At 36.9% G+C, this 18,036-nt stretch overlaps 1 long non-coding RNA gene across 1 annotated transcript; it reads left to right on the forward strand.

Annotated features, from left to right (window-relative positions):
* Nucleotides 1–12,946: 12,946 nt before the first annotated feature.
* LOC147476867 (uncharacterized) lies at nt 12,947–14,124 on the forward strand. The gene is made up of 3 exons (XR_015208991.1): nt 12,947–12,975; nt 13,120–13,229; nt 13,765–14,124. It is a non-coding gene; the product is annotated as an uncharacterized LOC147476867 (long non-coding RNA).
* Nucleotides 14,125–18,036: the final 3,912 nt, after the last annotated feature.

Below are 18,036 nucleotides of genomic sequence, written 5' to 3' on the forward strand. Positions count from 1 at the left end.
ATGAAGTGTCGGGTCTTTCACTTTAGCATCCTCTCACCTATTCTAGACTTTGTACCATACTGTAGTGATAAGTCATGGGTTGTAACTTGGCTTGAGTATTGGTTTATGAAGGAAAGGTGAAAAGGATACTAAGGTTGTTTCTGAAAAACACTAAGGGTTTTGCTTCATTCTTTGGAATATTTCTTCAAATTCTGTATTGCAGAGAAAATTCTTCCTTTGTCTTAGCTTTTCCATCCATTCTGTTCAACTTTTTTTTCTTCTTTAGCTCAGTGGTATATCCTTGATTAGTAATGGATATGCTTGTTTTCCACTAGCTTCTTTCACTTAGAACAGAATGATGGTCTTCATTGTATCTCTCTGGTATTTCCTTGTAATCTTCCTTTTGTGCTATTTCTTCCTCTTTATGCCCCTCATATTCTCAGAAACATATGGGTATGGCTGATAAAGATTTTGGCTATACTCCTTGTCTGGAGTTGGGTAAAGGGCAAAAAAGGGTTTTATGAAAGAAAATAGTTTATTGTAAGGCTCAAAAGGGTTTAACATGATGGTCCTACTAGGTAGGATAAAGGCTGAATGGGTTCACTACTTGACTTATCAGTATGATACTCTGTTTCGAATAGACTACAAGACCTAATGGCTATCTCCCCAGTTGATGTCACTTCGTGATTAACCAAATCAACGAATAATGAGACTATATTACAACGACATAAAGAACTGAAAGATGTTGAGTCACTAAGACTCAGATTTTTCGTAAGACTCTCCAAAGAATGGGTATAAAGCTTAAGTCTTACGGGCTAAGTCTAAAAATTCTACTTCCAGTTTAATAGGGGTTTAAATCTCTCTTCTAGCAAAAGTACACAAAACTGACCAAGTACTATGGTGGTGCCTTGATAAAGAATTCTATCAACAAGAACTATGTCTGAGCATAATAAATAGTCTAAGAAGTAATGAAATCAACAATATCAACTATCTATCAAACTCAACACTAAGCAGTATAGAATATATATCCCAAACTCATCATTAAAATTCATTTTTCTCATGCTACTGATATAGAAACAAAAATATTTTTATTTTTGAAAACTAATTTTCGAAATTCATTTCTCAAGTACTTCTCAAGTACACCCTCCCCCAACTTAACATATGCATTGTCCTCAATGTATAGAAACTAAGTAAATGAAATGAATGAGAAAAAGGGAAGATGTTACCATTGATTTCGAATATCAAAATTAATCCCAAAAATAAGAATATTTCCTTTTACCAAGATTTTTTTTTTGTTAGGTCTTTTTAAGTTAGATCCCTAAGACTATATATCATGTATTATCAATTTGGAGTGAGGAGATTAGATTTTCTTACCCAAATCTGACGAATGTTTGGAGGATGAGGAGGTCTCACCTTGTGGGTTGTCAAAAATACTCCTTGATATGCCGAAAATATTGCTGGTGAAGTTGCTTATCTACCTTGAACTATTTCAGGTCTGATGATTGTGTGGTAGGCCTTGTGGTTCCTTTGTGTAGAAGATTGACGAAATTTTTTCTTTCTAACAGGACAATAGTATCTGATGTGCCCTTTACCACCACAGTGATGATAATGGATGTCTGGTTGACTGCGCTCAAGGTGGGCAGTAGACTGGTTCACATACTTCTCTCGTTCAGATAATGATGGTGTAGAAGAAGGTTCAACAGTGCAATGCTTCTTATCAATATGGTCCACTTTCTGCTTCAGAAAACTTATTTCAGTTTCTAGATTCTGTTGTTTTTCCAAAACTTCTTTAAGCTGATTCTCTAGTAACTGATTTTTCTAGGCAGAAGTCTGTTGTTCATCCTGAAATGTAGAGTTCATCTTCTCAAGGTATGATACTCTCTCTGCCAATTTTCCATTCTGCTCACTTAAATCTTGAATTTTCTGTAGAGATTCTAAGAACATGGCTAGTAACGCCTCTATGGTGGGGTTCTCAGGTTCATCACAGTTTTCTGTAGGTTGAGCACTTTCAATTGTATCTTTGAATGGGACGAATTCTTCTATCATGCTATCAAGAAAGTACACCTCTCCACCTTCGGCGTCATCACAATCCTTATGGAACAGGTGAAAGATATTTATGTCCATAGACATCTTACCAAAGTTGATCTTCATTTCACCGTTGTGACAATTTATCAAAGCTTTTGCGGTAGCGAGGAAAGGTCGGCCTAGAATAATTGTAATTTTATCAAAGGCCTCTTGGGTATCTATCACAATGAAATCCACTGGATAGTAGAAATCGGCTACTTGAACAAGACCATCCTCAACTATGCCTCTGGGAATCTTGGTAGAACGGTCAGCTAACTTTAATTTGACTTTTGTAAGCTTTAGGTTCTCCAGGCCCAATGCTGGGTACACATTATATGGCAAGAGATTAACACTAGCACCAAGGTCTAAAAGAGCATTACCCGTGAATTTTTCTCCTATCTTGCATGATATTGTAGGACTTCCTGGATCTTTGAGCTTGACTGGAGCTTGCTGATGGATAATAGATGTTGTTTGTCCAGCTAGAAATGCTCGTTTTGGAACATGAGTACTTCTTTTTATGTTGCATGCATCCTTCAAGAATTTGGCATATGATGGCAACTGCTTGATCGCTTTGAGAAATGGGATATTGATGTTATCTTTCTCAAATGCATCCTTCATCTCTAAAAATTGTTTGTACTTTTTGCTTTGAGCAAAAAACATAGGAAAATGTGCCTTTGGTACAAACACATCAGTATGTGTTTGTTCTTCTTTCTCTTCGGCATTCTTGCATATCTTGTCTTGGTTATCTTGACAAATGGGAGTTGAAAGGATTTCTCCCACTTCCTTTCGAACTTCATTTGAAATCTTGACCGATTGCTCTGTAGCAATGTCATCATGAGAAGGTAAGTCAACCTTATTGTCTATCTTCAATCCTGATCTGAGAGTAGTAACTGAGCTGACCTAATCATGGAGGTGATTAGTACTAAAAGTTGTCCCAATATGGGATACATCTTCACTCTTCAATATTGGTTCCAATAAGCTAGGTTGAGTGGCTTGTGTCTTTATAGACAAAGCAGTGGTGAGTTGGTCGACCTTAGCCTCTAGAGACTCCATTCTAGAACATTGACTTGCCTGAGATTGCTGGAGATTGAGCTGAGACTATGCAAGAAGCTCTAGAACACTTTCAAACTTCTAATTTTTTTGTGATAGCAAAGTAATAGCATTCTCCAGGTTGGCAGGTGCGGCATAATTTCTCCTAGGATCAGGCACTAACTCTCCACTTGTATTGGAATTTTGTTGAGGGTATAATTGTTGTTGAGGGACCAACTGTGAAGCTTTACTTGTCTGTGGAATATAACTTTGATCTTGAGAACCTGGGGTCCAGCGTTCTGTCTCCAATAATTACCTTGAAAGTTATTACCACCTTGGTTGGGCCTCTGAAATGAGTTCACATTGTATTCTCCAACTAATGCATGTTGATAGTAACCAGGACACTCTAGAGTTGCATAGGAAGTGTCTGAACAAACTTCACAGTATCAACTAGCTTGCATGACTGGGAGAGATTTAGCTTGAGACTTGTTGATCTTGGAGGGATTCATAGAGAACTAATTGAATTTCTTACTCAAAGTTTCAATGCTGGTGGCTAGGTTGGCCAATATAGACTTCAGTTCTTGATCTGACTGTTCATGTGCTTGGTAACCAAATTTCTTTGGCTCCCCCTCCATGCTAGCGATATCCTTGTTGCTAGTAGTCCATTGTTGTGTTTCTTCAGCTAAATTCTCAAGAAAGTTGTAAGCTTCCTCTCCATCCATTGATGTAAACTTGCCTTTGTGTATTGACTGTATCATCTACTTGTTCATCATCGAGAGTCCTCGATAGAAAAAATGAACCAGTGTGCTCTTGTCATATCCATGATGTGGACATGAGACTAGCAGATTATTGAATTTCTCCCAACTTTGATGATATTCTTCAGTCACCTTCCCTTTGAAATTGTTGATGGCTTGCTGCATGGCATCTGTCTTCTGGGGTGGGTAGAACTTGTTCATAAACTTTGTTCTCAACTTCTCCTAGTTGTTGATTGAATTGATCGGCTGTGCAGTTAACCATTCAAAGGCTTTACCTTCTAGTGAGAGCGGAAAAAGAATCAACTTGATACTCTCATCTTTGATATTCTGGTTCTTGAAAGTTCTGAGGATTGATAGAAATTTGTTCATGTGAACATATGACTGAACATTGTCTGAACCATTGAACTTTGGAAGTATAGAGATTACTGATGCTCTAAGTTCAAACTGATTAGATTCTATCCCTGGAAAAACAATACTGCTGGGTGGTTCTCCAATGATTGGCGAATAAAAATCGCTCAGCTTCTTCCTCTGTTGTGCTTGCATGGGTGGGATAGCTTCAGGATTATTGGTGTCCAAAACGCCTCCATCATTGCGTGCGGCCATTATTTCAATCTCGTCTAGTATTCTTGTGAGTCGGTTGTTGAACCTTGTCCACTGTTGTGTTCTTACCGGACGATGATATGGACGACAGGGCATACACTAGAATATGCTATGCAAAGATGATGAAAAACTATCCTACTATGCTTGAATGCAATTAAACTAATATGCAACTATTCTAAGTTATACTAAAATGCAAAACTACTTTCCTTCAACTAGGTTGGGCTTTGCAGCTAGTATCTTGCCCGTTGTCTAAAGCTGTCTCTTTTAGGGTTATGGTGAATCACTTGGATTGCTTAAGTACCACGGCCCACAGACGATAGTCCGTTTGTCAAGATTCAGACAAGAAACACTAGAGTTTGATGTTTCGCTATGTTGGCTTACAACTTCAATTGTTGAAAAAGTCCTAAATGCAATTATACTAGAAAGCGATAAAACTAAACTGCGATTCAACTATACTAAGAAAGCAATAAAACTAAACTACGATGTAACTATACTAAGAATAAAATAAAAAGAATAAAGATTCGACTAACCTGGATGGTAGATCTTGTCTTCGAGATGTCCTTCAAGCTTCTTTCTTTCTCAAAAGGATGGATGATACGGCTAAAATTACCTCAAGATCCAAAATTCTAATCTTGAAAGAAAACGTTAAACATAAACAACTTAACCCGGCAGCGGCGCCATTTGACCTCGCTCCTTTTTGTGTGTGAGATGGTATATGGATGATGTAGATATGGATAGATGATGGTTGTTGAACAAAATAGAAGCGTATCAAAACCTAATTATCACTCAATAAGTAAAGGATGAGTAGGGTATCGTTCTACTTTTAAGTATATGTTTATATGAAGGACATGATTGGAAAGGGGGTTTGAGGGATTAAAAACTATGATTATAGATATTATAGATTCTTAAACTAAACTAAACTATTGAGAATTTATAAGAGAGGGAATTCAATAGATTAGAATCCACCAATACTTTTGATCAATGACCTTCTACTTCATGGTCGTTCTTACAAATAGACTACAATTAGGCAATCGAGCGACTGCCGATGCCCTCTTGGACAAAACATCGTTAACAAATAACTCTACTTAAGGTTGTTCCTATGTTCATGTTACTAATATCTTCTTTCCTTTTATGTGAGCTTGGGCGGCTATTTAATGAATCACCATTTAAGGCAAACACAAAGAATACTTCTTTTACTCTAAAACACTACACAACTAGAAGAAAAGTAGAGAATAATAGTATAATATTCAATTACAATAAATAAAACCCTATTCTAGCATTATATTCAATTGCAATATATAAAAACATGTCACTAGCAAATATTCAATTGCAATAAATAAAACCCTAAACTAACATGATATTTGATTGCAATAAACAAAAACCTTAATCTATACTTCCATCCCCTGGTCTGGGCAATGGAACTAAAAACTAAAAACAGAAATAACTAACCTGATTGAAGAACACCATGAACCAGAAGAATCATTAAACCTTAAGCACTGACTTCATCTCCTCCCTTGAAGGAGAAGATTAGCCTTCCATAAAAAAGAAAAAAGAACACGAAGAACGAGAAGAAGAAGAGTCGAAGAACATAAGACTAGAAAGACTAATTTATTAAGACTCAGCTAGTTAAAACCGATCTTTTATTATTAATCTCTCTTTGCCTCAAGTTCTGGAGACAAGAGTATAAGTGAATTGGTAAATTACATGAGGCACTTAGGTCCTCTATTTATAGAGGTTACAATGAGCTCTAGAAGTATTCGAAACCGTCATTTGTTTTCTAATACGAATAGACTTCTTTCAGAGTCCAACTTCGTCTCCAAAACTGAGAAGGAATTGGCTACAGTGTCAATTCATGCGTCTGGACGCACTATTCATGCATCTCAAATGCAAGAAATGCGTCTGGACACTCGATCCATGCGGCCCAGACGCGTTAGCCGATTTTGTCTCTTCTGCTCTATCCTTCTATCCTCTTTTGCAGGCTTTGGTCCAATCAACGAATCCTTTGGCCTTAAGCTTCCAAATAGGCTTTAAAATAGGTCCAAGTCGCATTTTTAATAGCTCCAATTTCTTGGCCTTCTCCATGATTGTCCACGGGCTTCCCATGTGATCCTTAATGCTCCGAATTGCTCTGTTTTACCCCATTTTCTCTAATATTCTACAAAACTCTCTTTTTCACATGTAGAATCTTAAAACACAACTTATAAACACTATTAGTCCACTAAGATGGCTAAACAAAAGGCATAATCGAGGGTTAAATAGCACTTTTTGAGCACTTATCAAAAAACATATTTTTCAACCTATCAAATGGCGTCGCTACCATCTTAGTTGTCTTTAGAATTAAATTTCATTCGTTTTTCAATTCTACAAACAACCCAATTCACCCACCCACCCTACTGTTAGCAAGTGTTTGGTTATTTCGGCCACTATTCCTTGAAACCTGACTGTGTTTCTGTTTCCTGAAAACAAGTTTTTGCTCCTGGACTCACGGGAAGTCTACTGGAAAATTTCAAAGTTGTAAACTCGGAGTGCGCATGCGCCCTATTTACAATATATCTGAGCGCGCATGCGCTCTGCTTTCCAGTAAGCTTGTTTTGCGTTTTCTTTCCAGTTTTAAGGCCCAGCCCATTAAGAAATTGCGCGAAAGCCTGTTTCTAAAAAAAATTAAAAGAGCGCGCACGTGCCCTTGTTACTTTGTAATTGAGCGCGCCTGCACCCTTCTAAAGAAAGCCAAATTTACATAGATTAGTTACAAGTCATATTTTCATTGGAAATAATTGTTGGTTCAGTATTCCAAGCTTCTACAGGACACTCACTACACCAGAATTTAAGAATTAGGACGCACTCTTGGGACATTATACCCCGTCTCCAATTAGGAACAATAATTACCGTCTTAAATTGTTTGAAACCCGTCGTACTGGTTTTTTTATGTTGACTTAGGTTGACTTTAGTTGACTAAAGGATAGAAGTTCTCGTCCCAAATCAGAGACGAGACATTGTGTGCTCTTCGGTTCGGTGGACCGCGTAGATGATTTTAGAGAGAAAGTGATTGCACTTGTTTTTTTCAAGGCAATATTTCGCTAATATTTGACTACCCCTCCCAAGTATTTCTTTCTTTCACTAACCCTAGTATAAGAAGACAAGTAAATCTTTGGTGGTAGTGGTTTGAGTGTTTGACACTAAGAGCTTCAAATCTCTCTCAAAATCGGCAAGAGTCGCATCTCTCTCAAGTTTTGGTAACCCACTCACTCTCTCTCACCAATTTTTCGCTTTTGTTAGAACCCTAATTTCTACTCATGGGTTGTGCAAATTTCTTAAATTTTGGGTTTATTGTGTTTTTTATTATTGTCTAGGATTTCTTCATCCCTTAAAATGTAAAAGCTTGTGTCTTTGTTGTATATTTTGATGTGATTATATTAACTTGAACTACCCATACTCCGTGAGTTCTTGATGTGATTATATTAATCAGAACTACCCATACTCCGAGTTCTTGGGTCTTCCTCTAGGGGCATGGGTTGAGGAAGGTGGACCTAAATTAGCTGGAGAAGGAATCGTTATTGGTTTTGTTGACACCGGAATTGATCCAACACACCCCTTCTCCGATGACATTTCGAGCATGTTTTCCCGGTTCTGAACACTTTTCCGATATCCGTGAAGTAACGAGTGATTTTCCATCCGGCTCTTGTAATAGAAAATTGATTGGTGCTCGTCATTTTGCTGCATCCGCTATAACAAGAGGAATATTCAATGCCAATCAAGACCATGCTTTGCCATTTGACGGTGATGGTCACGGATCGTAAGTCTTTCTAACCACCATATCATAAATGTGTGCAACACTACATAAGGATAGTACCAGTGATAGTAAATTGCAGCACTTTTCATTGCCTTGTATAGATTTTTAGCCGATGCTTAATATGATGATGGATTGTCAATTTCCATTAATTAGGCGTGTAAAAAAATAGTGAAGTATTATTTCCATGTCAAAGTTTGATGTAAGTAGACATTTTTGATGGTCCGAAAATCTGTTTTCACATTTTTCGGTCTACAAGGCATTGTACAAGAGTTTTGGAGGCTTCACTGCAGATGTTGTTGCTGCCATTGACCAGGTACACATGTTGATTAATACATTATCTATGAAATCCATGAATATCTAGTGTTGGTTGCAACTTGCAAGTACAGACTTTTACTTAACATAATTTCTTTTTGCAACACTCATTGTAGTTTAGATTTATATTATTTATCTATATAAATGTTGATATAACATCTAATTATTATTTCTAGTTATCAACATGAAGTTATCTCAAAACCCTCTTCAAACTTGACATAATCGGTTTTAGACCAAACCTCAAAACAACAATGTTTACTTCCATTTCGCGTCTCGGCCGTGTCTTTGCCAAAAACACCCCAATAACAAAGAACACCTCAAACTCTCACAAAACCCAAACACCCAAACAAGAAGAAGAAACCCCCACTTCAATTAACAAACTTTCCAAACAAAAACCTTACCACCCTTTGTCGAAAACTTCAAAAAGTGTTCGAAATACGCCGGTTTAAGTTCTCGACATTTAGTATATGAAAAAAAACTATTGGTCGTCAACATTAGTTAGTGTTGGAACATCGGAAGAAGAAGTTTGATGATATTAAACAAGGTTTTTGCTATGAGACTTATTTCTTTATATGGGAAAGCAGGTATGTTTGATCATGCTTTAAAACCTGTTTGATGAATTGCCCGAAAGTTAAAATGTGAACGTCTTGTTAAGGCGTATAATGCTAGTGTTGTGTCTAACAAGTTTGATGAGGCCCGACAAGTTGTTTAGAGAACTCTCTTTGAAAAAAGAAAGAATATCCTTCACCCGTTATCTCCTCATCTTCCTATTTATAAGCCACGACTCACTTCGACGTTTTAAATTTTCCAGAGAATATCCGTGGCATTCCTAGCCACTCTAGTTTTGTTTAGTTATTTTCTGTATTTAAAAATAGGTTTGATTTGCTTCACCTATCAGAGTTTCTACCAATTCTTGTTTTATTCAGGCTTTTATTGAAATGGGGAAGTGGGAGAATGCTCGCTTTTGATGGAGAAAAAATGGGGTGGAGCCGAGTTTGATTACTTTTAATACACTGCTGAATGGGTTTTATAGGGATGGTAAGTTTGAGGATTTGGGCTAGGATGGAAGAGAGTGGGATTGTCCCGGATATAATAAGTTATTATGCTAAGTTGCAGGGTTTGGTTAATATCGGAGGCAGCTGAATTAGTTGAACAGCTTGGGAATAATGTAGAGAAACCTAATCTTTTTACGTATAATGTTTTTATAAAATGGTATGGCAATAACGGGAATCTGGATGAAGCTAAAAGCGTATATGATAATATGTTGTTCTGGATTGGTTCACTTTTGAGGCACTCATTCCCTGTGTTTGTGGGAAAGGGGAGTTTGGTCTTGCTCTTAAGCTTTGTGAAAAGAGTATTGGCTCTAATTGCCATGTTTCCGCGGGCATAGTGCAGGTTGTGGTTGATGGGTTGGTGAAATAGTCGAAGGGGCTTATGGAGATTGCACAGTCAAAAAAGTGTTATCATTCGAAATTGAAAATGCCTCAAGAAATTGAGTGATGTTATTCTTCCTTTAGTGATATGATCGATGTAATGTTTCTTTGTTTTCCCTTTTGCTTTTGCAAATTGATTTGCATTTTGATACACTACTTAATTAGATTTACCGTTTAAAAAAAACATGAAGTTATCTCGTTCCTTATCAACAAGAGAAACATAAAGACAACTTAGTTACCTGCTAGTAGTTTCCTTATCCTATTTAGATATTAATTGTTTATAGCTGTTCTGAAAGTACTTTCAAATTTCAATAACATATTGATGCTTCTATTTGTGTCCGAGTTGTACATTCACCAAAGACTATTGAGTGAGTACTATCGGTTAGCTATAATCACTAGGTGCGGTTCTCTGCAAGTGCATCCGATGCATTTCCTTTTTTCCTAAGTACAGATAAGAAATCACTTTTAACATCAATGCACCTCATTAACGCTTTTGGGTAAATTCTTCATGTTTGGGGTTGATATGTTTCTAAAACTTAGAAACTTGGGTTTGTAGAGTTTGAAATTATGACAAATAGGATAACTTAGTTTTGTTTGTCTTTCCTTTTGTGGTCTATTGTGCTGACTTGTGTGGATTTGTGAGTAGGAACTAGGTTTTGAGGTTCAAATAGAAGTTGTAGAACTCTTACTTAACTTTGATATCCAATTGGATTTGTTTCAATCCAATATATATAGAAAAAGATACAACTGTTTTAGCACAGCTATGTTAACTAGGATTTTCCAGCCCATGTTCTGTGTTTAGTCGGCTTCATTAAAAGTTTTATGTGGAATTTGCTTGGTTGGTCTGAACAGAAGCTGTAGAATTTCGAGTGCAGTTTTATATCCATTTTGGTTTGTTCCATTCTAAGTTATATAGTGATAGTTATGACTGTTTTACTTCAGAGTGATGAATTAGTTCTCGAGCTGACAGTTCAGCAGGTTCTGTCAACGTCTGTGATTTTCTGAATAAAATTTAGCTTTCAAGGTCTTAAGGTAAGTTTTAGTTCTATGAGTCTAGTTTCAAACCTAATTGGATTTGTCTCTTTCCAAACTATATTGAGAAAGATACGTCTGTTTTCGTTCAAGGTGGTTGATGAGAAATTTTCCGATTATGTAGCATGTTTAATTTGTGTTGTGGATTTTTAGGTATTAGTTTGTAAAGTTTTTATTTATGTGAACATATTCATTATCAATATCCGACATAAACTGCAATCCTCCTTCACGCTTTTGGTAAACAACTATCTTAATAGTACATATAAAAGTAGGAAAGAGGAATCTATATATTAGCAAAAGTTACTCTCTTAGTTGTCACATGAAGATGACTCCTTATGCCAGGTAATTAAGTCAAACCCCTAATTTCTTTTACCCGTATTCTAAATTTGATCTCTCTCTCTCTCTCTCTAGTTTTGCATTTATGGTTTGTCTCAAAATCTACCTTTACATATGCAGGACTTGAGATTATGGCTTTTCCTTTCAACCAGTTCGGTGGTCAAGAGCCTGGTTCAAATTCGAGATTAAGCGGTTGCTTGTACAAGATGTAAAGCGAGTTCCCTATTTTTGACAAGGTGTGTCAATTGCTAACGATTCCCATGCAAACACTCATTGAACAGTACTTGCTTAGTGTTCTTTAAATTTTATAGGTTGATGTGAACGGACCAAATCTTTGCTCCAGTCTATCGGTTCTCAAGTCTAGTGCGGGAGGGTTTTAAGGTGACTGATCAAATGGAATTTTGAGAAATTCTTGGTTGACAAAAATGGTAAGGTTGTGGAAAGATACCCTCCCACGACCTCTCCTTTCCAAATTGAGGTAATGCGTTCATGTTACTCTTAAAAAGCATTTCAAGAATCAAGAGGTACTTGATTGACATTCTTAAGACTATGTATGCTAGGTTTGGTAGAAACATGATGCATTTAATTTAATCTGTGAATACTGTTGTCATTCCTTCGGCTTTCGATTGCAAAGACCAAGTTGTCGCAATAATATTTTCTAAACCATGTTCTGCTGTTGCAAGACCCCTTTCTTTTTAAAGCGACTCAATTGACTATAATACATTAAATGTTTTCAAGTTGTTCACTTCGCGCTTTACTCTATTATGCGCGACAACATACCACTTATAATATAACACTATAGCGATTATAACATTTGATTAAGCCAACTGAAGTAACTTCGAGTACAGAGTAATGGACAATAGAGAAGATGAGAAGTGAATTTGTCCGTGTTCTTAGTAAAACTGAATTTGTTACTAAACTATCGATTTGAATACAAAGGATAAGGGAGTTGATGACCGTGTTTTCCAAAACAAGCTAAGCTTCAGTATTTACGAAGCTTCCGTGGAGCATTAGAGCTTCAATCTCTCTCTTGGGACATCTTAATCGGCAACATGTTAATATCCTAGTGATTCTAAGCTCGAGGTAGAAGAAAACTCGTAAAGAAGTCAATAATCAAGAACACATACTTGAATGATTAATGTTTTTTATCGGTGTTTTATTTTTTTATTTTTTATCTTTTTCGTTTTGTTCAGAATCGCTCAACATAACTGTTCAGATTTATTCCTGAAAGGCAAAATATTCCTAAAAGCATATTTGCACTTTTGAGCCGTCACCGTGAGTGATGGATAAGACATAGGAGGCGGGAGGCTTAAACCTTGCATAACCGAAATGTAGAACCTTGTTTACTCATTTGCGTACTTAGGTCCATAGAGCTGGCCAAATCTAAGTTCTAACATTTGTTGTTCATTAGTACCTCACTGTACCAGCTTGCATCTAAGTGGAATGTTTGTGGACGGGGGTGTTTTCAAGTTCTTACATTATTGAGTAGTAAAATTAATAAAAGAGAAAAATAGCATGCTATATACCCATATTCATTTTTATGACTAATGCATTTCTTTTGGTGTTGCGAATGACATACAAAAGCTTCTTGCTGCTTGAATCTTGCTGAGTTCTGATCTCCCACTAGCCTTTACTTATGCTCAAAGTAAGTTAGATGCAATCTTTGATATAAATTAGTTAAGTTGATAGTTGAAACTTCGGTCGGTTTGTTATAACAGCTCAAAGTTAAGTGCTTCGTGTTTGGTTTAAAAAAGAGATTTTATTGTTTTCTAACAATTGTTTGTTATAGTTATTTTCAAGGTTTATGATCTGAATTGCAATGGGAAAGTTACCTTCAATGAAATGTTGGATGTGCTTCGAGATTTGACTGGATCTTATATTTCGAAATAGCAGAGGCAGGTTGGTCATCTACTTCTTGATTTTGTTTGAGTTTGTATGGGGAATTTCTTTGTATGTTTTTAGATGAAATGGATAAGGTTTTCCTACCTTTATTTTTGGATTGGAATCCTCGCTTATTTTACCGATCTCTCTATGACTCGGGATATTAGATGCGCGGAACTGCTCTCAGATGTTTTTTTTTTTCTTCCTTGTATTATTTTCCATCTATTACTGAAATGAGTGCCCGAGTACGTACATTATACATGGGGGTGCATGGGTGCCTTCTTTGAGGGATACTTATAATATAACTCCACACTGAGACAGTTCTCTCTCTTTTTTTTTTGAACTTTCCTTTCATATGTTATTAATGACTCCTTGTAAAGTTAGACATCCTTAAAGTGTAGATGCACTTATCGCTTTGTAGAAAATTAGAAATAATTTTGGTAGTACTTTGCCCTATTTGACTTGGTATTCTTTTCATGCACACAGATGTTTCACCTATTGATGCCTTGAGTTTATATAACTAATAATATGATTTCATTATACATGTTCGCAGGAGCACAAAGACCACAAGAAATCATCAGTACTCATTTTTCATGCGTAGTATAGCATATTACGTCTTGTGTATTTCGTATACCTTATTTCGGGTCTTGCTGGAACAAAGAGAGACTAACACTTTGGAAGGATGCAGATCACCAGGTTGATTTTATCTTCATTTGTTTGATTTTGTCAACATGAAGTGGCCTAAGCCTATCTTGTGATCTCAACTCAGTTCAGCCATATGTAACAGTGTCATTGATTGTTTATACATGAGTTGTATATATAGTTGTTGGCAATCAAAAAGCTTGAAAACATTGTAACTTTTGGAAATTTTCAATGTATTATATATCAATTTTTGAAATAGGTTGTTTTAGTATGTTGTTTGTGTAATTGATTTTATTAATTGAGAACCTCAAATCAGATATCATTTAGCAAGGGGAAAACAAATTGAATATCAAAAAAAATTACTTTAAACAAATACGACGGGGAACAGGGTCGTTAATTGATTTCCCTAAAATGAAATGGTGACGGAAATGCACGTCCTAAAGTTAAGACACAAATTCACGACGGTTGGACGAGTTCTAGTTATGAAAACATCGACTACAACACAAAATTTAATTTGCGACGGTTTCAAGTGTCCTAATATTAACGACGGCAAAAACTGTCTCAAGTCCGTCGCAATTCTAATTCAACTTACTACTCTATTTCCCGTCGTTAATATTAACGACAGGGCTATACGCGACGGACTCTAGGACACTATTTTCCGTCGTAAATCTCGATTTAAGACGGTTTTTTCCGTCGTTTTTGGCCATTTCTGGTGTAGTGACTGAGATTCTTATTAAAGACGGTATTCATAAGCGTAGCGAGGAGGCATTCAGGTTCTCCTCCTTTCCCTCCTCATTTCTTCTGTCAGAGGAGTTTAATTCTAGTATATCAGGCTTTTGTTTAACTGTTGTTCGTGTTTCTTTCATATTGGACTTAGCCTTGCATGACATTAAGGTCTGGTAAGAGAAAACCATCTAACGTTATTTATCGTAAACGTCAATGCACACGCCTATCTAGAATATCACACACTACACATGCATCAATGGCTGAAGAAGCAGAGACTCCTCTCTCTAATTTTTACAATGCCCTAAACGCTGGCCCTAAGTCATGCATCGTTCTTGCAGGCCCAGTGGGGGATTTTAATTTGTTACCTGTTTTTCATGGTTTAGACCACAAAAAGCCTTATTAGCATATGTGTAGGATAGAACAAGTTCTCACTACATTCCATCATCCTAATGTAGGGTTTGAACAAATTAAACTGAGGGTGTTTCCTTTCACCCTAGCCGATAAGGCGGCGTCTTGGTTAACTGCCCAAACGCCTAATTCCATGGACTCATGGGCCAAACTTGTTTAATTATTAATGGAACAGTTTTGCCCACCACCAAAGACAAATGAAATTATTCAAAAGATCCATTTCTTTCGCTAGAACCCTCATGAATCCTTTTCAGAGGCCTAGAACCGGTACACTGATCTTCTTATAAAGTGTCCACATCATAACCTTGCGCAAGACACACTTGTTCATGCATTTTTCAAGGGGATTTCACATCATCATAAGGAGGTTCTTGATATAATGAATGGGGGTAGTTTCCTTAGTAAAGGAGCCTCAGAGGCTTATAGATTTTTAGAAGATCAATCCAAGCATAATAATAACTGGGGGGTAACGACATCCCCCGCTCCGCTCATTCTTCTTCCACAGCAAAGGCTACCAATATGTTTGAGGTTAAACCTGATCCCGAGCTTAGAACTCTAATCAAATCCCTCACAAAAAAGGTAGAAGCCATTTCTGTTCACCTTAAGCCTACTCTTGTCATGAACATCAACTCTCTTCCATGTAATTTCTATTTTAGTCTTGAGGATACCAACTCCTATTGTCCTTTTGCCTATGAACAACCACCCACACAGCCAGAAAATGTTTGCTCCTTTAATAACCTTCCTAACGCACATTGGAGACAAAACCCCAACTTCAGTTGGCGTAATAATCAACTAGTTGCACCTCTAGGATTTAATAATCAAAATGTTAAGCCAGCAAACATCTACAATCCAGCTCCACCAAGACAAGTACAAGGACCAAATAATTATAATAATTATAATAATAATAAAGGTATCGTCCCGGTTAATAACAACTATCATAACCCACCCGTTAATAATCAACGTGAGATAGTTCCTATCACACCACCTGTGGCCACTACACCTTCACAACTGGATCGTTTCGATGCCTACATGCAAGCTCAACAACAGATTCTACAATCCATTCAACAATCCATACAATAGTTAATCCAAGATAAAGCCCAACCAAAAGGTGTGTTTCCAAGTTAAGCTATACCTAATCCTAAAACGCCAAACATAGCCTTTGAAGTAATCGGTAATACTAGTAACAAAAATTTAAATGTAGGTGAGTTAAATGTCATCACCACTCTCCGTTCTAGTAAAGTGGTTGATAACGCGATGATACACCACCAGTGGTCATTGAAAATGAAACTTTACTAGATACCGAAATAGAAACTGAAGATCCAACCCCTGTAGAGGTACCAGTTAAACCACAACCCAATAGGAAAGTGGCCAAGAATAAAAATCCTATTGACCCATATGCTAAATATAGAGATAAACCACCGTTTCCCTATAGACTAGCCATGTTAAAAAAGGATACAAATTTTGATGAGATTAGGGAAGTTTTTAAAAATCTAACAATAAACCTACCTTTTCTTGAAGCTATTAAAAAATTACCACAATATGCTAAATTTTTAAAGGAGTTGTGCACTACTAGGCGGGAAACAAACATTCCAAAAGACGCCTTTTTAACTGAATAGTTTCCCACTCTATCTGAACATAATAGAATCATTAAGTATAAGGACCTTAGTCGTCCTACTGTACAATGCACCTAAGAGGATACCCACACGAAAACTGCTCTATTAACTTGGGGGCGAGTGTTAACTTACTCCCTTATTATTTATATAAACAAATCGGTCTACAAGATATGCAACCAACTAAAATGATGTTGCAGCTAGCTGACCGTTCTATTAAGTATCCAAAGGGTGTCGTTGAAAACGTGCTTGTTAAAGTTCAATATTTTTACTACCCAGCTAATTTCGTTATCCTCGACACAGAAGTCACTAACAACTCTATTCCTATCATCTTAGGGCGTCCCTTTTTGGCAACCGCCAACGCGCTCATTAACTGCCATGATGGTTCGATGTCCCTATCCTTTGGACACCTTTCTGTTGAGGTGAATGTTTTTAAAATGATGCAACAGTTACCCAATATGACTATCGATGGAGAAGTTAGCATGATCGAGAGCTTAACTCAAGATTATTTCAACAATACATTTCCTGAGAATCAGATGCACCAATTCCTTTCCTTTGAAAGTTCTGACTTCGACGATGACTCCTACGTAGAGAAAGTCAATGCCCTTTTTGAGTCTACTCCTATCTTGGATCCTTCTGTAGCTCCATCTTCTGAGTTTGAAGACCTCTTACCTAAAAAAGTCTTTACCACTCAGGACGAAGACCCTCTAGAAGCCTTTCTACCTATTCCTCCCACCCTTGTGCTTAAACCTCTTCCTGCTGAGTTGAAATATATCCATCTTGATCCGGATGGTAGTCATCTGGTGATCATATCTTCTCAGTTGTCTACTGATGAAGAGGCACGTTTGATTAGGGTGATTAGGGAATATTGTTCCATGATTGGGTGGTCCTTAGATGACATTAAGGGGATTGACCCTAGCGTATGCACACATCGCATATATTTGGAGGATAATACGAAGATTTCACGCTAACCTCAACGTCGCCTAAACCTTACCATGAAAGAGGTGGTCAGGGAAGAATCCTTACAGTTACTCGATGACGGGTATCATATATCCCATCTCCAATACCGAATGTGTTAGCCCCGTTCATGTAGTTCCTAAGAAATCAGGTGTTACCATTGTACATAATGATGATGGTGAATATGTTTCCACATGAGTTCCTATGAAATGGAGGATCTGTAATGACTACAGACGCTTAAACGCTATGACACGAAAAGCTCACTTTCCTTTACATTTTATAGATCAGATGCTCGAACTTCTAGCTGGTCATGCTTATTACTAATTTTTAGATGGCTACTCTGGCTATTTTCATATCATTAACAATCCTGACGACCAAGACAAGACTACCTTCACATGTCCTTTTGGAACATATAAACGAATGCCATTTGGTTTTGTAATGCTTTTGGTACCTTCCAACGGTGTATGCTTCATATTTTTAGTAAT

This window comes from Coptis chinensis, chromosome 9 (genome assembly GCF_015680905.1).
Source record: "Coptis chinensis isolate HL-2020 chromosome 9, ASM1568090v1, whole genome shotgun sequence".
In the NCBI taxonomy this organism is placed as follows: domain Eukaryota; kingdom Viridiplantae; phylum Streptophyta; class Magnoliopsida; order Ranunculales; family Ranunculaceae; genus Coptis; species Coptis chinensis.